The sequence below is a fragment of the Panthera pardus genome, unplaced genomic scaffold (genome assembly GCF_024362965.1).
Source record: "Panthera pardus isolate Hobbes unplaced genomic scaffold, ASM2436296v1 HiC_scaffold_1, whole genome shotgun sequence".
NCBI lineage: Eukaryota > Metazoa > Chordata > Mammalia > Carnivora > Felidae > Panthera > Panthera pardus.
In genome coordinates this window covers 80919345-80931714 of record NW_026526654.1, presented here as the reverse complement: position 1 = coordinate 80931714, position 12370 = coordinate 80919345, and the positions used below count along the sequence as shown (strand labels likewise).

At 45.9% G+C, this 12370-nt stretch overlaps 1 long non-coding RNA gene across 1 annotated transcript; it reads left to right on the top strand.

The window, feature by feature from the left end:
* Window positions 1–6656: 6656 nt before the first annotated feature.
* Window positions 6657–8094, top strand: LOC109266082 (uncharacterized). Its single transcript, XR_002079536.2, has 3 exons — window positions 6657–6836; window positions 6947–7051; window positions 7131–8094. It is a non-coding gene; the product is annotated as an uncharacterized LOC109266082 (long non-coding RNA).
* The last annotated feature ends 4276 nt before the right edge of the window (window positions 8095–12370 follow it).

Genomic DNA, 12370 nt, shown 5'->3' with positions numbered 1-12370 from the left:
TTGCCAGGCCACCTGTCATTTCCTCCTCGGCCAGGAAAGTGGGTGCCGGCTGCCCTTTCCACGGTCAGGGAGGTCACTCACACAATCCTCCCCTTAGCGCCGAATGTCCCCTCCAGGGCCCGCCCCTGGCCTGCCTAGGCTGAGACTGCCTGGTCTTCCTGAAGAGTTTAAGTCCCGCCTCCCGGAGACCCACGAGTCACCTAGCACAAGGCCGCAGTTTTACAGATGAGCGACGGAGGCCGGGAGAAGGGAATGAATTGGGAGTCTGGAGCAGAGCCGGGGCTAGACCGCCTCTCCGGATGCCTGGCACCCAGCCTCCTCCCTGTGTGGTGCTCCTCCCACTGCAAGGGCAAAAGTCTGTCTGAGATTTCGAAGGGGAAGGAGAGCTCAGTGCTTATTATTATTTTTTAAGTAGACAATGGGAAGCACATTGTCTAGTCTTCCTTCTCCAGGGCCCGCAGGGAGGCTTCTCTCAGATGCTCCTAAGAGGCACGTGTCGGGGGTAGAGAGCTTCCTTGGGCCCAGTTGTCTCGAGGTAGATCAGACCTCTTCCCCGGGCTCAGCAGGGCTGGCCAGGTGCACTGCCGGTGCTTTGAGAAGTGACGGGCCGTCGGAACATCATTAGAGCCTTCTCGTGGTTCCAACCTGGCCCCTGGCTATTCCCCCCACCCCACCACCCAGGAATACATCCCTCATTCTCTGCTTGCAGTTTCCCCCTCGGTGTTCAGCAGGATTCCGAATCCCAAATCTGCAGTCTTTGAAAACCAAGGAAAGGAGGCAGGGAAGGTTTAGGCTGGCTACTGCGGTTTGCAGGTGTCACATCCCATCTATATGAAAATGGCGAATGGATTTCCTGAGCCAAAAATGATGGCATACGGTCTCGAAAAGTGTTCTGTTTTTTTGATTTGTGAACATATGTCTAGGAAGAACCTTTATTGTGTTCAGTGACTAAACCACAGATCAAGAATTAACTCTACAGAAAAGCGATCAGATTTCACAGCACAAACACTCTACTGAAAAGTCCAGTGTGTATGGCCGCTGCCCGTGTCTGTACCCACCCTTCCTAATTTGCCCCCCTGAGGCCACAGGGAAGTCTCCCGTGGATCCAGAGCGCCTGGCAGAACTCCCACCCGGTCGTCGTCACAGCCAGGCCTGGGAGAGCAGGCGCTTTGCTCAAGATGCCAGAGCAACTGGCTGAAAAGCGGGACTTCCATCAATCAGGCGGCTGTTTGTTCTACATGGTATCAGTGTGTAGAAAAACAGCCTGTTGGATTTTTTTTTTTTAAGCGAAGAGACTGAAATTCCACCTCGTGGCAAAAACAGACTCAGTCTCTAGCGCCAACACTTAGGTGCCAGATAATGTCTGCCGGTCCCTGCTCTGTCGCTTGAGAGCTTTGTGATCTTGATCAAGTGACCTGGTCCTTCTCAGCCTTCTGGTGGTTCCACCCGCGAAGCGGGGAGACTCAGCGCCTTCCACCCCGCGTTGGGGAAGGGATGTAGGTAAAGCAAGTAGGCTCTGGCTACAGGTCCGGCGCTTTCTCTCTGGGACTGTGCCCCACACACCCTTCCCTCCTCCTCCCCCACAGGCAAGACTCTGGCATCACAGGAGTCCAGAGACCATTCATGGGAAAGTGCAAATCGTCCTTCTGTCAAATGTTATTTTTCCTTGGAAAGGATTCCACACACTGGGAATAGTCTGGCACTAAGTTGGAGGTTTCATACCCACTGAACCTCTTCTAGTGGCCCAGCCTTGGAACCCGGGCATTGGAGGGACAATCAAGAGAGAAGGCAGAGCAGCAGTGGTACAGGGAACCAACATTCATTTATTGAGTGTTCACTGTATGCCAGGCTTCTCCAGACATTTTACATCCTTTTCCTCACTCCTCACAAAATTTCTTTTTTTTTAAAGTTTATTTATTTACTTTGAGAGAGAGAGAGAGAGAGAGAGTACCAAGCAGGCTCCACACTGCCAGCACAGAGCTGATGCAGGGCTCAAACTCATGAACCATAAGATCATGACCTGAGCCAAAATTAGAGTCAGGTGCTTAACCAACTGAGCCACCCAGGCACCCCCACTCCTCACTAAATTTCTACAAAGGATTCCAGATTCCCCTTTACAGATGAGGACATTAGTGCTAAACAGTGGGACTGCTTAACCCCTACAAGTGTCTGTTCTATGTGCTGTTGTCCCAGAGGTTGCTCACGGAGCAAGGCTGGAGGACACAGGTAAGCCCTTGGCCCCTGGTTGCCCATAGGAAGCACCCCGCAGGGCCTTGTCCCTGCTTGAATGAAAGGTGCTGCTATTCAGGCTTGAAGATTCAGAACGGGATAATACAGTTTGTATTTATTTGCGGGGGGGGGGGGGGAAGGTGTAAATTAATAGCAAAGAAGGTCCACTCCATAGTTAGATGAAATCACATTCCTCCTGCCCCAAGGAGGAGACATGTGGTGTCAGTTTTCATGATTAGTGGCTGCTGCTCATTGAATACCAATTATGCCATGTGAGGGTCTTTGGGAAGGACATTATATGAATCTTCTCATCTAATTCTCAAAACAGCCCTTTAAAGTAGATGCCATTATCCCCTTTTAAGAGATAAGAAAGTTAGAGTTTTGAGCAGTTAAACAACGTGTCCAAGGTCACAGACCCATTTCTATCCTCTTAACCTTTCTCCATAAGGCAATAGATGCCTCATCCCGGGTATCCGTGTCCTACACTTGGTTCAGGTTCTCATCCTCTCTCTGTTTTTCATGAGTAAGGTCTCCTTCGGAGCCTTCCCTGGTGGTTTCCCACCAAGAGCCCGCGGTTTGCTACCGCTACAACCGGGCCTTCAGGCAAGTGGTCAGCTTCACGGAAGCATCTGTAAGTATCAACTTTGGTTCTCTTTAGCAATGATGTGTTTGTGAGTGTGAGTCTAGCCCCATGGTCCTCACCTTGGAGTTGAGCGGAGTGTTCCGGGGACAGTCGTCCCTGGAAGTTAAGAATTCTACTAGAATTCTTCAACTCTGCTACTTATCAAGTATTATTTGGACACTCTTCTTTGAAAGCTGACTGGAAGAGCTCACAGTTGCCCCAGTGGCTTGTAGTATGAGCTCTTTGGAAGGGCCATCTGCTACTAAAGGATGGCATTATTTCATGGTGGTTCTCTTGTATGGTGTAGGATGATTAATAGAACTCTACTATAGTGTAATCTGGGGATGAAGGTATGGAGCATTCCATGTCTACTTCCTCTTTCACTGGGGCTCTCGAGGATCATGCTGGCCCGGTCCTGGATGCGTGACACAGTGTCTGGCCCACAGAAGGGACACAACCAATGCTCCTTGCATAAAGAGTGGGAGTAGAGAAGTGCACACATCCCATAATCCATGTACTCCTGCCCTTGAGCTAATGGGAGGACACACCCCAACTACACTCAACTTTAAATGTTCTGAAATCACCTAAATATCAGTTCAATCACTTTATGAACCACTGGCCTAGGCTCTGGCATTACACGCCCGTGTCCCAGGCCATCTGGCAGCATCCTCTTTCCTTCTTCCTGCAATTGCCTGGCACACCCTGTCTTTAGGATTTATAGCCTCGGGAGCACCACAGTCTGGTAGTGTCATCTTCGTGTTCATACTCACTTCGGCTTCTCTCCCAGTGAGACTCGGTTGTCTTTGCATGTGTTCTTGCCAGTTCCTGCTCTAGAAATTAGTCATCACCATGGGTTTATTAAGTATTAAATGAAACAGATTACTTGGCCTGTTGATCAAAAATTTTTTTATGATGACTCAGTCTCAACTCATCTCAAAGAAGGTGGGTTCTTGTCTAATTTGGGTTCATACTTATAAAGAAGCATTTGTCCTCCAGATCTTTCAGAATCACCTGCGACTTCAAGGACGCCAACCTTCTGGTCTCAGCATCCTGTACATGCCTGTTCCTGGCTCTGTCCAACTTTTTCCCATCTCCACCCTGGAATTTCCTGCTTCTTCCTCTTTTCCTACACACACCTTAGCAACCCTTCAAGGTCCAACTCAAGTCCTGTCTCCTCCACAAAACGTGTCTTCACTGCTCTGGACTCACACAAGCATCTCCCTCTTTCTGACCACCCACAGTCACTACCTCCCATGTGGTGTAGATTCAGTCCTCACCTGTCCTGCTTTGTTTCCCAGGCATGAGCCTTGCCTTTCTAACAATTCAGCAGGCAGTTAGGGCAACTAGCACCTCATCTATGTTTCCCCCTTCTTTCCTCTTAATCTGTCAAAACCCTTCTTATTCTTCAACGTACAACTCGGATATCAACTCCTCTGAGAAAAGTTTCTAGATCCCTCCCACATCCAGGCAGAATGAAGGGCTCCATTAGCATTTGGGCTCCTAATTCTGTGCTAACAGTCAGCCTCCTTCAATAGCATTACTTTTGATATGCATATCTTCCCTGGCTGTGGGTGGTAAGGAGATGTTGAATTGAGATATAAATACTCTGTCAACTCTTACTGTATTAAGCACATGCTGGTAAAAAACTCTCAGACACTTACTGAATTGAATTATTGATCTGAGTATTTGCTCATCCTGCAGATCTGTGTGAAATCTATGCCCACTGTCAAAATCCATAGCATCTAAGCCACATTGCAGTCTTTATTTGTGAAGGAGAGAACATAGCCCAAGATTTTCACGATCCTGAAGTTATGAATACCTCTATGCCACACATTACTCATTGAGTTGCGTAGCAAAGTGCTAGGGATCACCCACTGTCAATGCCTCTGAAAATGCTTGAAAATGGCACAGTGTAAACTAATAAATATTCAATTAAATGTTTGCAATGTGTTACATAGGAACTGCAACTTACACGTATACAGGTATATGTGATATGGACGTTTACTTGTTATGAATAATGAATTTTTTTATCAACCGAGCTTAAAACTGTAGATATTTTACAAAGATTTTAACATTTAATAGCAAAATTATATTTAATTTGGGATGTGGTTGCAGTTTAATATGTTTAATTGAATGGGAACTCCAAAAGCAAGAATCACTTGGGGCAAAGAAGTTCTTAGGCCCAGCTAAGGCTTGAAATTCCCTCTACAAAATGCACCTAAAAAGTGTAAGTAGCACCTTTAGACTTTTTTGGATTCTTTTTTATATATATTTTTTAAGTTTTTATTTATTTATTTTAAGAGTGAGAGAGAGAGAGGAGAGCCAGAGAGAGAGGGAGAGGGAGAATCCCAAGCTGGCTCTGCACTGTCAGCACAGAGCCCGACACAGGCCTCTATCCCATGAACGTGAGATCATGACTTGAGCCGAGATCAAGAGTTGGATGCTTAACCAACTGAGCCTCCCAGGCATCCCTAGACTTTTCTTGATTCTAAAAATAGAACCCTAAAGTCATTTTTAAAGATACTGTAATTGCTCACTTCAATCTTTTCACTCCCGTAACCGTAACGGGCAGTAGCAGGTGGTGGTGTTGGGGGAATTTCTTTTTAAGGAAGCGAATGTGTGGCTGTTTAACCACTTAACCAGAAGGCAGGTCCACAGGGAGGTTGCCTCCGCTCTGTGTCAATCCCGGGCTATCTGCCCCACTCAGCGCGCTCTGCTCATTCTTCCATGCCAACAGGTACCACATTCCTTTCTGGACATTGACCGTATTACAAGTCACCGTATGTTGTGAAACTTCGGGATGTTTGCAAAGGTTGGAATAATTAAAGTAATACCCAGTAACGCTAAGGGTCTATTGCAATATTAAGGGGAACAAATGGATGCTCCGGAGCTATAGACACGCCCCGCCCTCCTTCCCACCCCCACGAGCCCTGGCATTGTAAAAGGACAGAGGGGCAGGAAGCAAAGTGTACATTACTAAAAACCTGCTCTTAGGCATTTAAATCAACACCAGTGAGAGGATGCCTTCTGGTTTCTGGGTTGGAGACCTGGAAATTTCTCTATGTCGATGGAATAGCCTCTTTTACAAAGTGGAAGATTAATAGGAACATTCAGTGGTTCTGAGACAGAGTGTTGTCCTCAAGCATTTCTCCTCCCACGCCACCATGCCTTTGGGTACAGGCTCCAGAAAGCCTGCCCCAGAGGAAGCCCTCCTTGGGGTAGGCACTTACCTCAACCAGTCATGAAAGCTGACATTTATCTCCCTTGACAGATGATTCTCATTCAAAGGTTGCTCAAGGAATGGGGCAGAAAGAAAGCCACTCCAAGACTCAAACTAGTTAGACTGAGTGAAACCTGAAAGCTGAGGGTTTAGAAGATATATCCTTCCCCCCAAACAGGCTGTCTTCCTCACTCAGCTTCACCTTGGTGCTGAATAAATTTTGCTGCTCAAAATTCAATCCACACCTATTTCTCTGAGCCTAGGTAGTCAGGAGATTTTTACCCAAAGATTTCTAAATTTTCTAATCTTCTCGCTGAGTGTTATGGGATGAATTTTGTTTCCCGGATATTCCTATGTTGAAGGCCCAATCCCAGCAGCTCAGAATGTGACTGCATGCGGAGATAGAGCCTTTAAAGAGGGGATTAAGTTAAAATGAGGATATTAGGGTGGGTCCTGAGCCAATCTGACTGGTGTCCGTATAACAAGAGAAAATTTGGACACATAAGGAAACCCTGGGTGTGCATACACAGGGGAAAGACCATGTGAGGACACAATGAGAAGGTGGCCATTTGCAAGCCGGGAAGAGACGCCTCAAAAGAAACCAAACCTGCAAACAATTTGATCTTGGACTTCCAGCCCCAAGAGCTGTGAAAAACTAAATGTCTATTGTTTAATCCCCCTGTTCTGTGGTATTTTATAATATAGCCCAGCAAATGAATACACCAAGGTAAGCCAACTTGTATTGGAAGTAAATATACCTTCGGGGTAAGTTTTCATCTGACATATCTGTGGCACTAGACTTCTGAATGCAAATTCCCTTTAATTTGATAGCCAGTATCTCAAGGTCACTATTTTTTTTCCACTTCCAGATACAGGTGGTAAAAGTATGGGACTTTGAAACAGGAAGGCTGTTTCTGGATTTACTGGGGCTCATGGCAATGCTGGAATCACATTCTGACCTTTGACTCCAGTGGAAGAAGGTATGTGTCTTCTCCAGTAGCTTCAGCCATTAGGCAGTGAGCTCTCTGACATGATTTCCTAACAGAAGACTGTTTCCAGGCTAGTCACTGGGGGCAGAGACGGCTGTCTGAAGATATGGAGCTACAACAACGGACATTGTCTGCACACACTGAAACATGCCAAGTTGCTTCCTACCAAGGCTCCCCATAACATAATGATGCAAGATTGGGCATTTGTTGTCAAGGTAGAAGAAACAAATGAGATGGGATCTAGGGTGCGCGTGACAATCCTACATTCTTTTTCTCTGGCCCTTCATTTTACCAATGACTTTAAACTTCTACTGAGGAGAGACGTACTTTACATGAATGTATGTGCTCCCAGCTAAGCCTTGTGCACCTGCTCCTTCATCACCCGGTATGTTTATCTGCGTTCTTAAAAGAGCTTAGCTTTCTAAACATTTTAAACATCACATAAGTCAAAATATGGATGAGCAAACTAAAAGCTAGTCTGTTTTGTGTGTTAGTGATTTTTTTTTCCAAGGCCACTTTTCCACTTGTTCATGTGCTGTACCTGATTTTGGTCGAATTTCCACAATTCTGGCCTGTTGACTTTCCATGAGGAAGATAAGAGGCAAAAACTTTTCAACTACCAGAGAATATAAAAGAATCCAAAGTAAAAAAAGACAAAAATCACTCAAAGTAATGAGTTTGTGATTCCAAGTTCTGCTTTTGACCTGCCTGTGTTCACTTGTCTCCTCACTCAGGAGGGGTCGGGCACCATGTAGGGTCCTGTCAGGAGAAGGTGAGCTTCTTCCCAAAGCTAAGCAAGGGCAGAACCAGCATTTTAGGGCAATGCGGGGGGCAGGGGGGGGTGTGCAGGAAACCAGCAGGGCTTTGGTGGTTTGAAAGACACCTAACTGTGGTCTGAAAACTAGAAAGTTAGTATGTAACTTTTCCCCAATCATCATTGAATTGAGACAACATGTGTAAACTGATTTAAGGACTAATAAAGAAGAATGTCTAATAGAAGTTGACAATGTTATCTTTCTAGATGAAAAGCAAAGTGAAGTCTGTGGTTGTACCTACTTGGAGATGAACCAAAATAAGTGAGTTATATTCAGCTTGGATGTAAGAGGGGGATGCATCTTTTTGATACAAAATCTATGCTGGAGGAGGACACTAAGACAATGAAGGGAATTTTCCAGAAGGAAATATGTCAAAGCATCCCTGAGGACCCTGGTTGCTCCCTGATGGTAATTTAGGCAACTAGGCTCTTCTAGAATATTGGAAGCAATTCTCTGCACATTTTGATGACTATTTAGAGGTAGAGATAGGGAACACTGTATCTCTCCACCAAATGCTTTCTTGAAGAATAAATCACAGACTAGATTACCAGAGTAATTAAATTCAGCAGCCACAAGGCCAAGAATAAAATTCCAATAAATTCTCTCCTGAACACAAAAAGAGTGAAAACAATTCCCGATTGGTTTCTGTTTGTGCCCTTGCCTCCGTGTTTCAACCGAGCTCTTAGGATCACTTAACCTTCAGGAGGGCAACTGCTCCTGGAGTAGCATCCATAGACCTCGGAAATTATAGATCCCTTAAGTAGCAGTGAAAGCGCTGACCCTAATTTATCAAATCACATTTTATCTTGCTCTCTCCATTTATCATATAGACATGGCAAAATTAAACCACAGTATTGATTGCTTGCAAAAAGTAAAGAGATGATAAGCTCAAGTATTGAGATGTACTACTACTCTGTTACTGTTCTAGGTGCATCATAGCTGTTGGATGGGACAGAAGAATAAATGTGTATTTTGTAAGTGAAATGTACAAAATGAGCTATTCAAAACCCTGCTTCAGATTGCTATCCTCACCCCACCAACCCTACCCTTGATTCTTTTCACACTAAAATCAGTTTGTAGTAGTTCTTTAGACTTCTGCTCTCTCTACAAGTGAAGCCATGATAGAGACAGAAGAATTTCCTCCCTCCCTCTCTTCCTCCCTTTTAGAAACCTTTTTTACTTTGGTTTTTGTTTCTGTTTCTTCCCTCTAGTTTTCTTTTTTTTAAGTTTATTTATTTATTTTTAAGATAGACATAGTGGGGCAGGGGCAGAGAAAGAGGAGCACAAAGGATCTGAAGCGCGCTCTGTACTGACATCAGAAAGCCCGATGTGGGGCTCCAACTCATGAATCATGAGATCATGACCTGAACCGAAGGCAGATGCTTAACTGACTGAGCCACCCAGGCACCCCTCTAGCTCTCTTTTATGGGAGGAAGTATAATGACTCTTCACCTAACTCTGGGAGGGCGCTGGTTCCCACATCAACAATCAATTCTCTGACACCAGCTGGTGTCCTGCAATTCAGCTCAATCCTGGCCCATCTACCCGGGGATAGCATCAGATCCACAGGTTACAGGCTCAGTCCCACAAGCCCGGTCTTCATGCCCCCCCACCAACTTCAGACACCCTCCATGCTCTCAGCACTTAGGGAATTCCAAGGGTTTTAGGAGCTATCTGCCAGAAGTGGGGACAGAGACCAAATACCTATTTCTTATCGTAAGTCGCAGTATCACGAAGCGTTAGCTAGAAGAGCTATCAGAGGCACAGAGGGCATCCCTGGGAATTCAAAGCAGACCGTGCCTGGAACGTGGAGCTCTCCACACTTTGCCATGTATTCTTACCCCTCGTACCCGGGCTGTCATGCTCCCTCCTCCCCGGGCACGCTGGGGCGTCAGCATATCTCGCATATCCTTGCCCCTAAGTGAGGGCTAACCACTCTGTCAATTGTCCAGCACTTACTTTCTCCCTTCTTCCTCCCACCTTGTCTTTATGCCCTGGTCCCTCTGTAAGTGGGAAGAGGAGATGAAATGCCGTCTATAAGCATCTCTGGGGGGAAAAAGTATTTTTTTATTGCTTAGAGATGGAGAAAGGATTCAGGGACAGGAGAAGTTGAAAATGCTGACTGAAACTAAGTTTTAAATCTACCTGTGACATTTTATTTCCCCTGCTCACTATGCTGGATGGTCATGGATTTCTGAAGGTCTTTAAACATTGTAAGTTCTTTATTCGTTTGAAGGTGAGCCGTATTTCACAGCCTAAGCCTTGCATCCCCAGATGATTTGAGAGACGACTACCTGAGAAGCTCTGGTGTTGAATCCATCCTTTGGTATTATAGGTTCCTGAGCTGACGGCTTTTGTTTTAACACATGCAGCGGCTATGGCTTCTTATTATGAAGGCAAAGCTATGCAGACCATCCAAGGAGAGTTTGTCAGTTGACATATGATTTGTTGAAATGCAATCACCCAAACGTCAGAAGTGGATTGCTTTTTATTCCCACTAGCACTAGAGGAATTTGCTTTGACATTTCGAAAAACTACATCACTGGTGGGGTGAGGGGTAGGGTTATAAAATGTGCCAACACCTTCTCTCTGAAGTTGTGAGTGTGTTGGCAGCTCATTTTACTGCTTATACAACGTCTCTTCCTTGGCTTTGCATACAGGATGCACCATGTGACTTTCATCACTTCTGGAAGCCGCAGCCACACTGGCAGGATGACCTGGTGAGCCCTGGTCCACACAGTCTGGCTCTCAACCCAAACAGTGGCACATGTTGAGGATATATGTCACTCAGAGGCTCACCCTGACTCTCCTGGGCCTGCCTAGGGTTGTCACAAGGACCTCAAAAGCCTCTGCTGTGGCAGGAATCATGACTGGGGTCCAGGCAGAGCCAGAAGTACTGGGCTCCAGGCAGCTGCTTCCCCTCCAGGAAGAGTGATGGCCTTGTGTTCAGATTGGGGCATGGGGCTACAGAAGCCAATCCATGCAGCTCTCCATGAGCTCAGCCAGGATTCGTGTAATACAGGAATGCCAGCCCAAGATGTGGTGGGTGTGACTTTCCTCAAAGAAGCATGTACTTCCTGTTTCTGCTTGGCACGCAAAATTGTATGCATTTGCTGTGTCACCTTTGGGCAGCCAGGGAGCCGAAGAGATGACATTCCTGCCCTGTGGCTTGTTGGGGGCCCATAACCGGGAGACTTCTTGTGATTCTCATTAGCAAAGTGCCCCAACTTTCTACAGCCTCCTATGGTTGAATGACCTCCCTCAAAATTGTCTGGATGCCAAGCCAATAAGACAAGTGCTAAGAAAGCAAAGTCACTGTGCCCAACCGTGTGCTATAGCTCAACCCTACCTTAAACCCCCATAAACATTCCAAAAGGTACAAGTCACTAGAATACAAACTCCATGAGGCCAGGCCTTGTCTGCCTTCACCATGGTATTCCCAGGACCTAGCCCACTGCCCACTTTATAGCAATGCCTAATTGATTTGATTCCATTCAACTAGCATATGCCAAGTGCAGATTGTGGACCAAGTGTGCTTTGTTCACTGAAGATGAAGTTATGATCAAAAGGGTCATCTCATGATCTCTGCCTTCCCGGAGTTCGCAGATTAGTGATTATTGAGTGAAAGAACAAAGTCATGCAGAAAATGCCTGGAAGTGAAGGCCATTACAAGGAGGCATTGTCAGACAAGTCAGTGAAGTGTTAGTGCATTCAAATATTTATTTATTCAACTATTAACTCACTCAACACGTATTTTTGGGCACTTTTATAGTGTCATGCTTAATGGATAGGCCCAGGAGATACAACGTGAATAAAATGTGATTCCTGGGGTGCCTGGGTGGCCCAGTCGGTTGAGCGTCCGACTTCGGCTCAGGTCATGATCTCATGGTTCGTGGGTTCAAGCCCCATGTCGATCTCTGTGCTGATAGCTCAGAGCCTGGAGACTGCTTCAGATTCTGTGTCTCCCTTTCTCTTTGCCCCTTCCCTGCTCATGCTCTGTCTCTCAAGGATAAATAAACGTTAAAAAAATATTTTTAAAAAACAATGTGATTCTTGGCCCAGAATCTCACAGCCTGGTGAGGAGATAAACTACGGAAATAATAATCATGCGATGTGACAAATGATATAATAACGTAAAAGATGTGGGAGAAGCCTAGAGGTGGAAACTACTAACTTTGCTCTAACATCACACAGGAGATCGAAAGATTACTAAGATTTTCCCAGGAGGCTGAGGTGAGGAAAGCAATGTAGATGATGGGAAGGGGGAAAGCATGAAAACATGAGCCAAGTCAGGAAGCATGCATGAAAAGCATGTTGTCTGGAGGGCTATGAAAAGTTTGAGGGGCTGGGGCATCAGACACAGGAGGGAAATGAGGTTGAAAAGTTAGAGCTTGACAGTCATGCTAAGGCATGTACACTTCATGGTGTGGGCAGTGGGGGATCACAGGAGGAGGAGGATCCCAGACATACATGGTCACAAGTCACAGAAGGAGAC